Here is a 14,561-nt window from a genome sequence, read left to right as displayed (position 1 = left end):
TTAGATTTACGATGGGGCAGTGAAACCCGAGGGAAAATTCTACCCCCATCTCCTACTCCATCTCTGTCAATGGCTTACTTTCCTCTAGAAGATTTCACTCTTTCACTCTGATGCCTCTGTGAATTCTACTTAAATGAATTGTCACTGGTTTTCCCAAAGAGGAGAATAAGAAGTTGCATAGCTCAGGAAAAGTTAATTGAGGCTGTGGGGAAATCTCTTTTTGTATCATAGCGCAGCAGAAAGCATTCAGCCCATCATAGTTGCGCCAACTTAGAGTTATCCTATGCCAATCCCTTGTTCTTCCACCATAGCCCGACAATTAGATCGTTTACAAGTGTATATCTGAATACCAGAAACACTGAAGAATCAACAGAAGCCAGCTTAAAAATCCAAGACTTCAATCTTTGGGGTTTGCTCATTGAGATTCAACAGTAAGGGAACAATAAATAGCCAGGCTTCAGATATTATTATCTTATAAAATAACGTGCAAGGCAATGGAAAAAGGTGGGCTGGGGGGGGTTGGGGATCTTCTCCTGTGCTGCAGCCATTCTGTGATTCTGAGGATCCAGACTACCTATGAGTAGCATTATTGGAGATAAATGAACAACTCCACCCTCATGTGCTCTATTGTTACTCTATTCAATAAATGGTTTGTATTGCTGATGATGACTTTCCCACATGTGATTATACAAGATGAACAGGTTAGGTAAACCTTTCAAACTGCACAACCTTCTGTCTAATCTGCTGCTTTATGATATTCCCATTTTTTGCACTCCTGTCACAAAGCCAAGCTTCTCAGATGTTCGACCCATCAGCCACGTTGGTTCCTGGAGAGATCAGCCAGTTAGTCACAGTCAGTGCACCTCCCTTTCCTTCACATAAACTGCTTGTGCAGCCTCCTGCCTCCTGTTTACAGACATCATAGAGAAGCAGAGCACATGCCTGAAATCTGAAATTAAAAACTCAATGGCCGGAATCTTATCTCTGTTCACACTGGCGGTATTCTCTGGTCCTGCTGCAGTGAATGGAGATTTGGCTGAGTACCAAATTCTCTGTCCTTTCTGCAGCGTGAGTAGGGAGAGTGGGGCACCCAATATGTTGGAAAAATCAGCAAGTCGTGCAGCTTCTGTGGACAGAGAAACAAAGTTGAGATTTCAGGTCAGTGACCTATCATTTAATTACACAAGTATTGATAGTACACATGACTCTGACTTGTGGCTTATGCTATGAATAGAGTTCAGAGGGTTAGTTAGCTTGGTTGGCTGGACAGCTGGTTCGTGATTTGGGCAATGCCAACAGTGTGGGTTAAATTCCTGTACAGACTGAGGTTATCTATGAAGGCCCGCTTTCTCAACTTTGCCCCTTGCCTGAGGTGTAGTGACCCTCAGGTTAAATCACATCCGCCAGCTCTCTCTCTCTCTCACTGTCTCAGCAGCCTATGCTCCTCTGGGACGTTGGCTACTTTCATTCATTTCAGTTTTGACGGAAATGATTCCAAGCCGTCCGGTATCTCTGGTAAGGCCTCAGCTAGAGTGCTGTGTCAAGTTCTGCATGCTGCATTTCAGGATAGATGTCAAGGCCATAGAGAGGGTAGAGGAGACTTATTAGCCACTGTGCTATCAAGAACTAGAGAATTTAATTGTGTGAAGAGATTGGAGAAGCTGGGATTGTTCTCCTCAGAGCAGAGAACGCTAAAGGCTGACATAATATAGATGTTCAAGATTATGATAAAGCGAGTAAGGAACAATTGGCTGGGATTTTACAGTCCTGGCGTAGCGGATTGGGGAGACAATCTAAAGCCTAATGATTTTGGTGGGACCGGAAGATTTTGCTCGCAAAAGATCCGGAGAATCCTGCTCATTGTTTCATTGTCAATAATCAGATTGTACAGGTTTAATATCATTGATAGGAATAAAATCAAGGGGCAGTTGAGGAGAATGTCTCTTACATAGTGAGTTTTTATGATCTTGAGGAAGTTCAGATAAAGTTCACTTGACTAATTCCTGGGATGAACGGATTATCTCATGAGGTAAAGTTGGATAAGTTGAACTTGTATCCATTGGAGTTTAGAAAATAGAGGTGATCTTACCAAGCCAAGATTCTGTGCAGACCTAACAGGTTGGATGTTGGGAGGATGTTTTCCCTTGCACTGTTTCAAAATAAGAGCTGTTGCATTAAAGACAGAGGTGAGGGGACATTTTTCTCTCAGAAGTTCGTCAGTCTGTGAAGTTCTCTTTCTCAGAGAGCAGTGGAAGCTGTGTTATTGAATATTTTTTAAATTTCAGTTACCAAATGGCTTTTGCTCCTAATTCATATGTTTGCATGTATGAATGCGAAACCTGAAAGACTGTCAACAGTAACTTTCCAAAATGAAATTGGAAAAATACTTAGAAAGGACAATGGGGAAAAGTTAGGGAAATGTGCTTAATTAGATAGCTCTTTCAAAAAGTCAACACATTCACGATGGGCCAAATGGCCACCTTCTGTGCTGCGTGGTTTGTCAAGAAAACCTGTCAAGAAAATCTGTCAAGAAATTGTAATATTTTTCTGTTGATAATATTTTGGTCATAATTTTACACTCTGTCTGTGAGTGGGAATTAAAGCAAGGGACAAAGTAACTGTGTGAATGTAAACTGTGAACTTGATATGTTAATGAGCCTAGCAATGCTTCAAACAGATAAAATATGAAAGTTTATTTATTAATCACAAATAGGCTTATATTAACACTGCAATCAAGTTATTGTGAAATTTCCCTAGTCACCACATTGTGGCGCCTGTTCGTGTCAATGCATCTAACCAGCATATCTTTCAGATTGTAGGAGGAAACCAAGGCACTTAGAGAAAACCCAACCGGACACGAGGAGAATGTGCAATCTCCACACAAACAGTGACCCAAGTCAGGAATCGAAACCAGGTCCCTGGTACTGTGAGGCAGCAGTGCTAACCATTTACCACCATGATGTTTATCTCAGGTAATTTCAGAAGGATGGTTATAATTCAGGAATAGAATTGAATGGGTTTATAGAATCATAGAATCCCTACAGTGCAGAAGAGGCCATTTAGTCCATCGAGTCTGCACCGGCGCTCTGACAGGATATCTTACCCAGGCCCTCTCCCTGTAACTCCACATAGTTTACTTTCCTTTTAAACTTTTTAACATACGAGATGAAGTTAATCAGTTCTGGGACAGAACAGATCTAAACGAATTAGGTGAGACAATGGGTCAAAAATTCTCTTGTGATGTATTCATAGTTGGATGGTTCAAAGCATGTTTGTTTTATCTGCTGATAAATAAAGTGATGATACAAATTTATTGACTTGCATCAATTCAGCATTTACCTGTGACATTATCAGTTCTTTAACAAGGAGAATGTGCAAACTATACACAGACAGTGACCCCAGCCAGGAATCGAACCCAGGCTCCTGGTGCTATGAGGCAGCAGTGCTAACCACTTCAAACTAGTTCTTCAAACTAGTATCATGGGATCTTTTACTCTTCCTGACAGGGCTGTAGTTTAACACTTCATCCAAAAGCTGGTACCTCCAACAATGGCATATCCCTCAGTGTTGCACTGTAATGTTAATCTTCATCTTTGCGCTGAAGTCTGATGTTTGAACATGAACCTACAATCTTCTGATTCAGAGTTATGGCCGATAGTGAGGGCCCAGGAACCATGGACCCTGGGTGTCAGTGTCAGGAGCCAGAATGTAACATTGCTCAGACTGGCTCGCGCCCTATCCCAAGCGCATGAAACTGCGCAAGATGACTTTGGGTGCACATTTCAAGTCATCATGCACTCGCCCAAAAGTTAGAAGAGTGCCTCCAACAATCAAGAAGACAATTTGGCCCATCAAGAGACCAACAGAATGCAATTTTACATGGTCCATCTGCTTTTACAGTTGGCCGTGGACCAATTGTCCAGGTGGCCTTTGTCTACTCGATCCAGAGTGGGACAAAATGTCAGGGCTGAAATAAAATTTAAACAGGTGTCTGGGGACTACGGTTTATAAAGAACAAAGAAAATTATAGCCCTTCGGCCCTCCGAGTCTGCACTGGCCATGCTGTCCAACTGAACTAAACCCCTTACTCTTCTGGGGACCATATCCCTCCATTCCCATCCTATTCATGTATTTGTCAAGATGTCCCTTTAAAAGTCACTCGTGTCTGCTTCCACGAACTCCCCGGCAACGAGTTCCAGGCACCCACCACCCAGTGTGTAAAACATTTGCCTCGTACATCTCCTTTAAACCTTGCCCCTCGCATCTTAAACCTATGCCCTTGAGTAATTGACTCTTCCACCCTGGGAAAAAGCTTCTGACTATCCATTCTACCCATACCTCTCATAATCTTGTAGACTTCTGTCAGGTCGCTCCTCAGCCTCTGTCATTCCAGTGAGAACAAACCAAGTTTCTCCAATCTCTCCTCATAGATAATGCCCTCCAGTCCAGGCAACATCCTGGTAAGTCTTTTCTGTACCCTCTCCAAAGTCTCCACATCCTTCTGGTAGTGTGGTAACCAGAATTGAACGCTATATTCCAAATGCACCTAATTAAGGTTCCATGAAACTGCAAAATGACCTGCCAATTTTTAAACTCAGTGCCCCGACCAATGAAGGCAAGCATGCCATACGCCTTCTTGACTTCCTTCTGTACCTGCATTGTCTCTTTGTGACCTGTGTACCTGTACACCCAGATCCCTCAGCCATTTACTGTAAATTTCCTAACTGCATTAAACATTTTCAAGTGCATTACCTCATATTTGTCCGAATTAAACTCCATCTGCCATCTGTTTGCTCAAGCCTCCAACTGATCCATATGCCGCTGTATCCTCCGATGGTCCTCATCACTATCCACAAATCCACCAACCTTTCTGTCATCCGCAAATTTACTAATCAGACCAGTTACATTTTCCTCCAAATCATTTATATATATTACAAACAGCAAAGGTCCCAGTACTCATCCCTGCGGAATGCCACTTGTCACAGCCCTCTATTCAGAAACACATCCGTCCACTGCTACTCTATGACCGAGCCAGTTCTTGTCAGCTTACCTCTGGTCCCATGCGACTTCAACTTCTGCACCAGTCTGCCATGAGGGACCTTGTCAAAAGCCTTACAGAAGTCCATATAGCCAACATCCACTGCTCTAACCTCGTCAATCATCTTTGTCACTTCCTCAAAAAACTCAATCAAATTAGTGAGACACGACCTCCCCTTCACAAAACCATGTTGCCTCTCGTTAATATGTCCACTTATTTCTAAGTGGGAGTAAATCCTGTCTTGAAGTATCCTCTCCAATAATTTCCTTACCACCGACGTAAGGCTCACTGGCCTGTAATTACCTGGATTATTCTTGCTACCCTTCTTAAACAAAGGAACAATATTGGCTATTCCCCAATCCTCTGGGACCTCCCCTGTACAGTAAATAGTCTCACAACACCAGGTTAAAGTCCAACAGGTTTATTTGGTAGCACAAGCTTTCAGAGTGTCACTCCTTCTTCACCCCCACCTGAAGAAGGAGTGACATTCCGAAAGCTTGTGCTACCAAATAAACCTGTTGGACTTTAACCTGGTGTTGTGGGACTATTTACTGTGCTTACCCCAGCCCAATGCTAGCATCTCCACATCATGATCTCCTCTGTAGCCAGTGAGGATACAATGATTTCTCTCAAAGCCCCAACAATTTCCTTCCTTGCCTCTCTCAGTATTCTGGGATATTTCCCATCAGGCCTGGGGACTTGTCTACCTTAATGTTTCTCAAAAACCCCAGTACCACCTCCTTTTTGATCGCAACATGACTCAAACTATCTACACACCTTTTCCAGACTCCTCATCCACCAGGTCCTTCTCTTTGGTGAATACTGACGCAAAGTACTCATTTAATACCTCGCCTCCTCTGGCTCCATACATAGATTCCCTCCTCTGTCCTTGAGTGGGGCAGTCTCTCACTGGCTACCCTCTTGCTCTTTATATATGTATAAAAAGCCTTGGGGTTTTCCTTAATCCCGCTGGTCAATGACTTTTCGTGACCCCTTTTAACCCTCCTTACTCCTTGCTTACGTTTCTTTCTATTTTCCTCGTATTCCACATTTGCTTTGTGTGTGCCAAGCCTCAACAAATGCTTCCTTTTTCTCTTTGACTAGGTTTATAGCATCTCTCATTATCCAAGCTCTCAAAACTTGCCGCACTTATTTTTCATTCTTACAGAAATGTGCCAGGCCTGATTCCCTATCAACTTAAACTTGAAAACCACCCACATGCTAGATGTTGATTTGGCCTCAAACATCTGTCCCCAATCTACATTCCTCATTTCCTGACTAATATTGTTGTAATTAGCCTTCTCCCAGTTTAGCACCTTAACTTGAGGACTACTCGTATCTTTTTCCATCAGGACCTTAAAGCTTAGTGAATTGTGGTCACTGTTCCTGAATTCTTCCCCTACCGAAATGTCGACCATCTGGCTGGGCTTATTCCCCAATATGAGGTCCAGCACGGCCTCTTCCCTAGTTGGACTATCTACATACTGCTTCAAGAAGCCATCCCAGATGTTCCTTACAAACGTTGCCCCATCAACGCTCCTAGCACTAAGTGAATCCCAATCAATGTAAGGGAAGTTAAAATCTCCCATCACAACAATCCTGTTACTTATACACCTTGCCAAAATCTGCCTCCATATCTGTAACTTTATTTCCTGCTGGCTGCTGGGTAGCCTAAAGTAAACCCCCAACATTGTGACTATACTCTTCCTATTCCTGAGCTCTACCCATTTGCCTCACTGTAGGCGCCCTCCGAGGTGTCCCCTTTGCAGTACAGTTGTGATATTCCCCTTAACCAGTAGTGCAACTCTCCCACCCTTTTACATCCTCCTCTATCCTGCCTGAAACATCTTATCCTGAAACGTTAAGCTGCCAATCCTGTCCTTCCCTTAGCCAAGTCTCTGCAATGGCAACAACAACATTGTTGCAAATATTAATCCAAGCTCTAAATTCATCCGCCTTTCCTGTTATACTTCTCGCATTGAAACAAATGCACTTCAGTCCACCAGACCCTCTTCGATTAGCAACTTTATCCTGCTCTTTCTCTGATTCTTACTGGCTCTACTCTCCAGTTCCCCTTCAGCTAATTCACCTTTGCTTTGGTTCCCACCCCCCTGCCAAACTAGTTTAAATCCACCCGTATGACACGAGCAAACCTCCCTGCCAGAATATTTATATCTTTCCAGTTTAGATGCAACCCACCCTTCCTGTACAGGTCCAACCTGCCCCGGAAGAGATCCCAATGATTCAGATACCTGAAACCCTCCCTCCTATATCAGCTGTTTAGCCACATGTTGAGCTGTACTATCTTCCTACTTCTAGCCTCACTAGCACGTGGCACAAGGAGCAATCCTGAGAATACAACCCTAAAGGTCCCGCTTTTTAATTTTCTACCTAACTCCCTAAACTGCTGCTACAGGACCTCATCATTCTTCCTACCTGTGTCGTTAGTACCAATATGTACCACGAACATTGACTGTTCACCTTCTCCCTTCAGACTGCTTTCTGCTTGTTCAGAGACATCCTGGACCCCGGTACCAGGAAGACAACATACCATCCTGGAGTCTCTTTCACCTCCACAGAAGTGGCTATCCGAACCCCTAACTATCGAGTCCCCTATAACTATTGTTCTAGTGCTCTTTGACCCTCCCTGCTTAATAACAGAGCCAGCCGTGGTGCCACTGCTCTGGCCGTTGTTGCTTTTATCCCCTAATAGGCCATCACCCTATCAGTATCCAAAATGGTATACTTGTTAGAGAGGGGGACAACACAGGGGATTCCTGCACTGACTGTCTGCCCCTTCTAGCGATCACCCATCTATCAACTTGCACCTTGGGTGTGACTACATCTCTAAAACTCCTGTCCATGACGTTTTCCACCACCTTCATGCTCCTAAGTGTATCCAATTTCTGTTCCAATATTCGAATGTGTTACCTAGACATTCTTCGCAGTGCTTTTAACATTGTAATTTACCTTTTACATGTCTGTAGGTCCCTGAGACAGCTCCCCTGAGGGAGCACTTTAGAAGCATCAGGCCGTGCCCTCCCTTTTCTCCATACTCACACTCCCCAGTGGGGCTGAACCTTCCCCAGGACGCATTCATATAGCCCATTAATTAGCCAAGGCTAAACATGATTGGCTCCCAGTTCCAGGTCTGCCAAGCACACTTGCCCGATGAGTGAAATATTCAAGCCATGAAGGTAATTCTGTCACTCAATCCTCCAGCTGTAATTAGATCGGGAATCAGGGATTGCTTGATGAAGGTGCTTGATTTTTAAGCTGTTTGAGACAGGGACAGAAATTGGGGATTGTGGGGGTAATGGTCTGAGCCTGGATATAGTAAATATAGCAATGATTGTAGCACACATTTACCATTTTTTAGGGTATCATCCGTATATAAGAACATAAGAACTAAGAGCAGCAGTAGGCCATCTAGCCCCTCGAGCCTGCTCCGCATTCAATAAGATCATGGCTGATTGTTTCACAAACTCAGCTTTGCTTACCTGCCCCCTCACCATAACCCTTACTTCCTTTCCTGTTCAAAAGTCTGTCTATCTTTGTCTTAAAAACATGCAATGAGGTAGCCTCAACTGCTTCACTGGGCAGAGAATTCCACAGATTCACAATCCTTTGGGTGAAGAAGTTCCTCCTCAACTCAGTCCTAAATCTGCTTCCGCTTATTTTGAGGCCATGCCCCCTAGTTCTCGCTTCACCTGCCAGTGGAAACAACCTCCTGTGTTCAATCAATACTCCAGCAAGAATTTGGAACAAGTGGCAAGCCCCACATTTGTATATGCAAAGTGATGAACTCTTGTACAAAGCGTGTGCTGAAGGCACCACGAGTCTGGGCCTTTCCCTGTGAGGCTAATGGTACATTTTCTTCTTGCCTGCCATTTTATGATCTTAGGTGGTAGTACAGCAGCTAAAAACGGGTGTTGTTCTTCTCAAATTAACTTCATTCTTTCTCAGATGACATCACTCTTTAGGGAAATGTCAGAATCTATATGAGTCCGCAGGTGTCACTGACATTTTAACCTGAGTTTCCTTGCTCTGACATTCGAGCAACTGGTTTTTCAGTTTGCTGTTGGGATGTGATGACACTGGATAGGCAGTATTTATTGCTCATCCACAATTGACTGGAGGACGTTAACAATGATCCATATAGGGCAGATTTAATGTCCCTCCCTGCAGAGTTTGGTGGTGGGGGCATTAAATTGGGCAGGGCAGTGGTGAGTGGGTGCCTCAGCACCTTCCAAACTTTACCCTGATTAAGTCCAGGATGGGTAGACCCATGGGCAGCCTTCCCGCCCTGCCGCCAGTGGAGAATTAATGCCTCTTAAGAACGTCATCCCATTGCCACTATTATTCAATCAGTAGAAGATTGAAGAAACTTCCTTGCCACGCAGGAAGCCCAAAAAGCAAACCTTGTCCAAGCTCCCGGCTGGCATGTGGGTCCCTTATTCAAAGGTGCTCAGTGTTGGATGGAGGACCAGACATTGAGAAGGGCCAGAGTTCAGAGAGAGTCAGCCCCGTGGCCTTGCAGCTGACCCAATGATGATCTCCCCTACTTTTCCCAGGATCCCTCTCCAGCCAACACTCGCCTAAGAAGTTGAGCTATTTGAGCTCGGTGACTTTGGGCTTTATGTGTGCCATTGCCTCCTCAGTGGGTGTTGCCAAGCAACAAAGAGGCCGCCAGCTTCTGATTGGCCTGCAGCTCTCAAAGGGTGGAATTTCCACCCATGGGGTCCTAAATCCCAGGGAAGGACTGTTACTAATAGTTAAACGCTTCATTGGTACATACTGTGACAGGCTTTCCTGAAAAGAGGTGAAGGAGGGCTCTCAATGATTCTCTAGCTGGCAAGCAAGATCCCATCATCCCACATTAAATTGTTTATGTAGCATGTCATATATAGGCCAGATTGGAAAAAAATACAAGATTTCCTTCCACAAAGAGGAGTGAGATTGAATATTCCTCAGCTGCCTGGATGAATGCAACTCCAAAAACACTTAAAAAGCTTGATGTTGTCAAGGATGAAAGCAGCCCCAGTTGATTGTATCCCCCGCCCCAATCAACTTAAACATTCACCCACTCCACCACCAACACGTAGTGGCATCAGTGTGTACGTCAACAAAATGTACTTGCTACAGCAACTCATCAAGCACCCTTTGCCATCACCACCCACACTTGCCCCCTCTACCACTTCCTAGGAAAAAGGCAGCAGAGGCATGGGAGCACCATCACCTGCAAGTCCCCTCCAAGTCATACTGTCCTGACTTGAAACTGTGTCATATTTCACTCCATTAAAATCCTGAAACTCCCTTCATACCTGTACTACGCGGACTGCAGGGGCTGAAGAAAATGGTTCGCCACCACCTTCTCAAGGGCAATTAAGAATGGGCAATTAATTGCCAGTGACATTGCACCCAATGGACAAATTAAAGAAGGCATTGAGAAACCAATTGTCTCACAACAAATTTTTCAACTTCGCGTTTCTGGTGCCAGCCCACAAATGATCAGATTTACTGAATTAAGTTACTTGAAACATAGAAACTAGAAGCAGGAGTCGGCCCATCTGGCCCTTCGAGCCTGCTCTGCCATTCATTCTGATCATGGCTGATCGTTGAATTCAATATCCTGATCCCCCCTTCCCACCGATATCCCTTTCTGGATAAGGTTGTCAACCTTCTTATCAGGATTTGAACTCACAATCTCTCAGGTTGACTTGTCCGTGCACCGTGGCACATGGAAGTTTTGCTTCCCCAGTTCCAGTGAGTTAGACTCCTTTCTGCTTCCCTGTGTTTGTATTGCTCCATGACTTAAGTAAATGTATGGCTGGAAGTTTAGATTCTCCTGATCAGTCGCCTGTGGCCATTCAAACACAATACCACTTCCTTAATGCTTTAAGCCTTTCAGACTCACATTCACTTTCACAACCATTAAGCGGTTTGGTTTTGGATGGTTAGTAATTGGAGTCAATATTTGCAAATCCTGCCACTCTTCCACACTTCAGTGGTCATGCCTGAACATATATTATCATTTAAATACAGCGCTTATTACCACAACAAAATATTCAATACTAAATTACCAGTCAATTAAACATTAATGAATAACAAGGCATGGACTAATGAAGAACAGATCTGATCAATGCCTGTTCCTGTCACAGCCTCTGACTGTATCTCAAACCTAGCGTGCAGTATCCGTATGGGAAATCCTGGCTTACTTTAAACAGCGAACTAAAATAAAAGCGATTTTTTTAAAAAGTGAGGTAGCCGGAGTGGCACTCACATTTGCTGGGTTTAGCAATTACTCACCCGGGCACCATCATCACAGTTTGAAGGAAATCTCAAACTTTCCATGAATCTTTGATCAGGTTTTGGAAAGCCACACTGATTTTCACTGACTGCAGTTTACAGCAGAGATGCAGCCCATCACATCTGTGTTGTCTCTTTGCTGAAGCGATCCCAAAACTGCCCCGAATAGATAACCTGATCATTTACTGCATTTCTGTTTGTGGAACCTGGTGTTCCATTTCTGACATGACAATCTGCAAAATCTTAACAAAAGTGGCAGAGCGTTGGTTTTGTCGCGAACAGCAGTGTGTTTCCTGCCAACGGCGATGGCATGCTTTTGGGACGAATGTTATGCCTTATTAGAAATCATTTTTATGCCCATGAGTATCACACAGTATGTTCCCTCTGGTTCTCCCGCCCTGCAACTACTTAACTGCTGCAAGCACTGGGGAGCTCCATATGAACGGCTCCTCAGCACTTGCTGCACAATGACTGCAGGCCAAATGGCAGCCAAGAAGGCAGCATGTGTTTTTCAGAGGGGCCCTCACCAAGATCCTGGATGGAGTGGAACAGAGATGGGACACATGCTACTCCCAATCCAGGAGATAGCCTTTCAGCAGGGTCGCCACTCCTGCCTGGGATGCAGTGGCAGCCCTGGTCAGTGCAAGTGCACTCCAGAAGAGGATGGGGCAGCAGTGTCGGAAGAAGATGAATGAACTTGTTCTCTTGGCTACGGTAAGTGAACAACCCCCAGTCTCCCACCGAGCCTTCACTATCACCTTTTCTCCTGCTCAGCCACCTTGGCCTTTGCCAACCCCAGGCATTCCCTCTCTCTCCCATAATTATCATGCTCCCCTAATCGCTGCTATGCTCTTCACACTCCAGCTCCCATCTAAGCCCCACGCCTGCCACACCTCAACACCATCTTAAATGTCAACACTCCCACTCTCCCCATCTGTGTCGTTGTTGGACAAATTCAACCACAGCAAACGTGAGGGGGCACAGCCAGCTTCGGTCATACCCAAGCTGAGAACACTCAAGAGTTTTGAGGAGCGAACCCTCGAGCTGGCCAGGGAGACCATGCCTGCACTGCTGGTGAAGTGGGAGCAGCAGAGAAATGTAAAAACTCTCAATACATACAGTATAATTCCTCAAGTTTCAAGTGAATAATCAATGTTCCCTCTGTATCCCCTGTAATGCATTGATGTCATGTCCTTTCTCTTGCAGGCCAGCCAGCAGAACAGGCCAGAGCATCCTCGTGCCCCCTGAACCCACCAGACTCCAGCAGTTCAGAGGAGATTGTCTCCAACCCCAACACTGAAGGGGCTTTACAGCTGTCACCCGCACCCAGCACCAACGCAGATACTAAGACCTCAGTGGGTTCAATAGATAGGCAGGCTTCTGGGACACTCTCTGGTGAGCACCTCTCGGCTATAGATTCACAGCAGGCAGAGGCAGGGACATCCCAGGGAACCGGCACTCAGAGGCATATTGGAGTCCAGGACTCTACTGAACCCAGTCATCCCACAGCTGTTGGAACTGTAAAGTCCTGAGCATCAGGAAGGGTTGACAGCAGCCCTCCTTGGAATGCAAGGCCGATTGGAGAAGTCCCATCATGTTCTATCCGAGGAGATGGTGCCTTCACTGCAGCACAACGAGGCCAACCCTGTAAGGCATCTGCTTTGGAGACCTTGCTTCAAGATGAGTAGTCCATGGCAGGAGATGTCCACAACAAGGCTCAACTCATGACCTCCATGACTGAGTGCATGAGCTCCATGCTGCTGAGCTTTGATTGCATGGTGTAGACACTAGTGGGAATCGACGAGTGTCAGTGCCAGAGGGCAGAGATGCCTCTGGATCACACTCCAGCTGCCCCTCCATTCCACAGAGGAAATGTCTCAGCCCATTGCATGCAGCAAGCTCCCATGAATAGCAGTATGATAATGATTTTTTTGTGTTGTTGATTGAGGAATAAATATTAGCCAGGAATCTGGGGACAACTTCCCCATTCTTCTTCAAAATAGTGCAATGGAATCTTCTATGTCAGCTTTGTGAAAGAAGATAGATTTTAATGTTGACATAGAACTGCAGTCCACCCATATAGCCTGAGGGAGTGGAGAAAGAAATTGGAAGTGTAGATGTATCACAGAGATTCATTGGATTAGGGAAGACTGATATTTTACAGCCCTTCAAGAAGTTGACAGATAAGGGAAATAGGTGTTCACAGAAAATGGAAAATAAATAATGATTTTGGAACTTATGGTTCAGAAAGGCAACTGATGAAGGATAGGAGAGAAACCAATCCTTACAAACTTTGGCAAGAATTCATTTTTACATTTACAGATGACGAGCAAATGCCCCCAAACCCAGCAACCATTGGATCAGTCGATGGTTATTTATATTGTAATTTTTAAAGTTACAAAGCTAATGTACAGAGTGGATTGGGCAAACCCTTAATCCATTCCTTGCTTGCTCCAAGAAACAAGTTCAAATTGAATACAATTCACGATCCCCACAAGAGAGACATACAAGATCCAAGCTGACAAGAAAAGGCATAGCACCTGATATTGGGCTTGATCTGAGCTAAAAGGCTGAGAAGTGATGAGAATGCACAGAGCAGAGGATGGCTTCCATTGATCAACCTCTGGGTTATGTACTGAGTACATTTCTATTGAGCCACACTGCTCGATAATTGAACCATGACAGAGACAGAGCCAATGTATCACCAATGAATCTCCAGTTAATGTTCACCACCCGCCAGCAATTAATTACAATTAACATACATTTTACATTTAGGACTGACAAATGAGGACAGAGAGGAATCTTGGATTAATTCAAGTCCCCACAAATTGAAAGAAGAAGATTGAAACCAGCCAAAGGTGTTATGTTAGGAGCATATGAAACTGAAAGCCCTTTCTCAACCTGAACACACAAACATAACTAAGCTGCTCTTATGTTGCTGTTCTACTATCAGCTTCAGTATGTTGGTTTTGGATAACCAGTAACAATATCAAAATAAAGGTTCTGCATTCTTTAAGGTCAGTGGCCATGAAGACTGATATTTTACTGTGTGGTGTCCAACTGCTGCTCATCTTCTTGAGTCAATAATACTGTTATTTTGGCTGGGGAACTGATTTGGCTATGATGGACTATTTTGGATATTGATGGACTGTTTTAGCTGTGATGGATTGGAGCACATTGTTCTGGTACACTATGGCCTGTCACAATAAGACTG

At 44.5% G+C, this 14,561-nt stretch overlaps 1 long non-coding RNA gene across 1 annotated transcript in view; it reads left to right on the top strand.

The window, feature by feature from the left end:
* LOC145343745 (uncharacterized) overlaps positions 1 to 14,561 on the top strand; it is a 57,040-nt gene that overhangs the window by 25,586 nt on the left and 16,893 nt on the right. The gene's annotated exons all lie outside the window — the stretch shown is intronic.

The sequence above is a fragment of the Carcharhinus amblyrhynchos genome, chromosome 6 (assembly GCF_965287045.1).
Source record: "Carcharhinus amblyrhynchos chromosome 6, sCarAmb.v2.hapA, whole genome shotgun sequence".
NCBI classification, from domain to species: Eukaryota; Metazoa; Chordata; class Chondrichthyes; order Carcharhiniformes; family Carcharhinidae; genus Carcharhinus; species Carcharhinus amblyrhynchos.
This window is presented reverse-complemented; position numbering and strand designations above follow the sequence as displayed.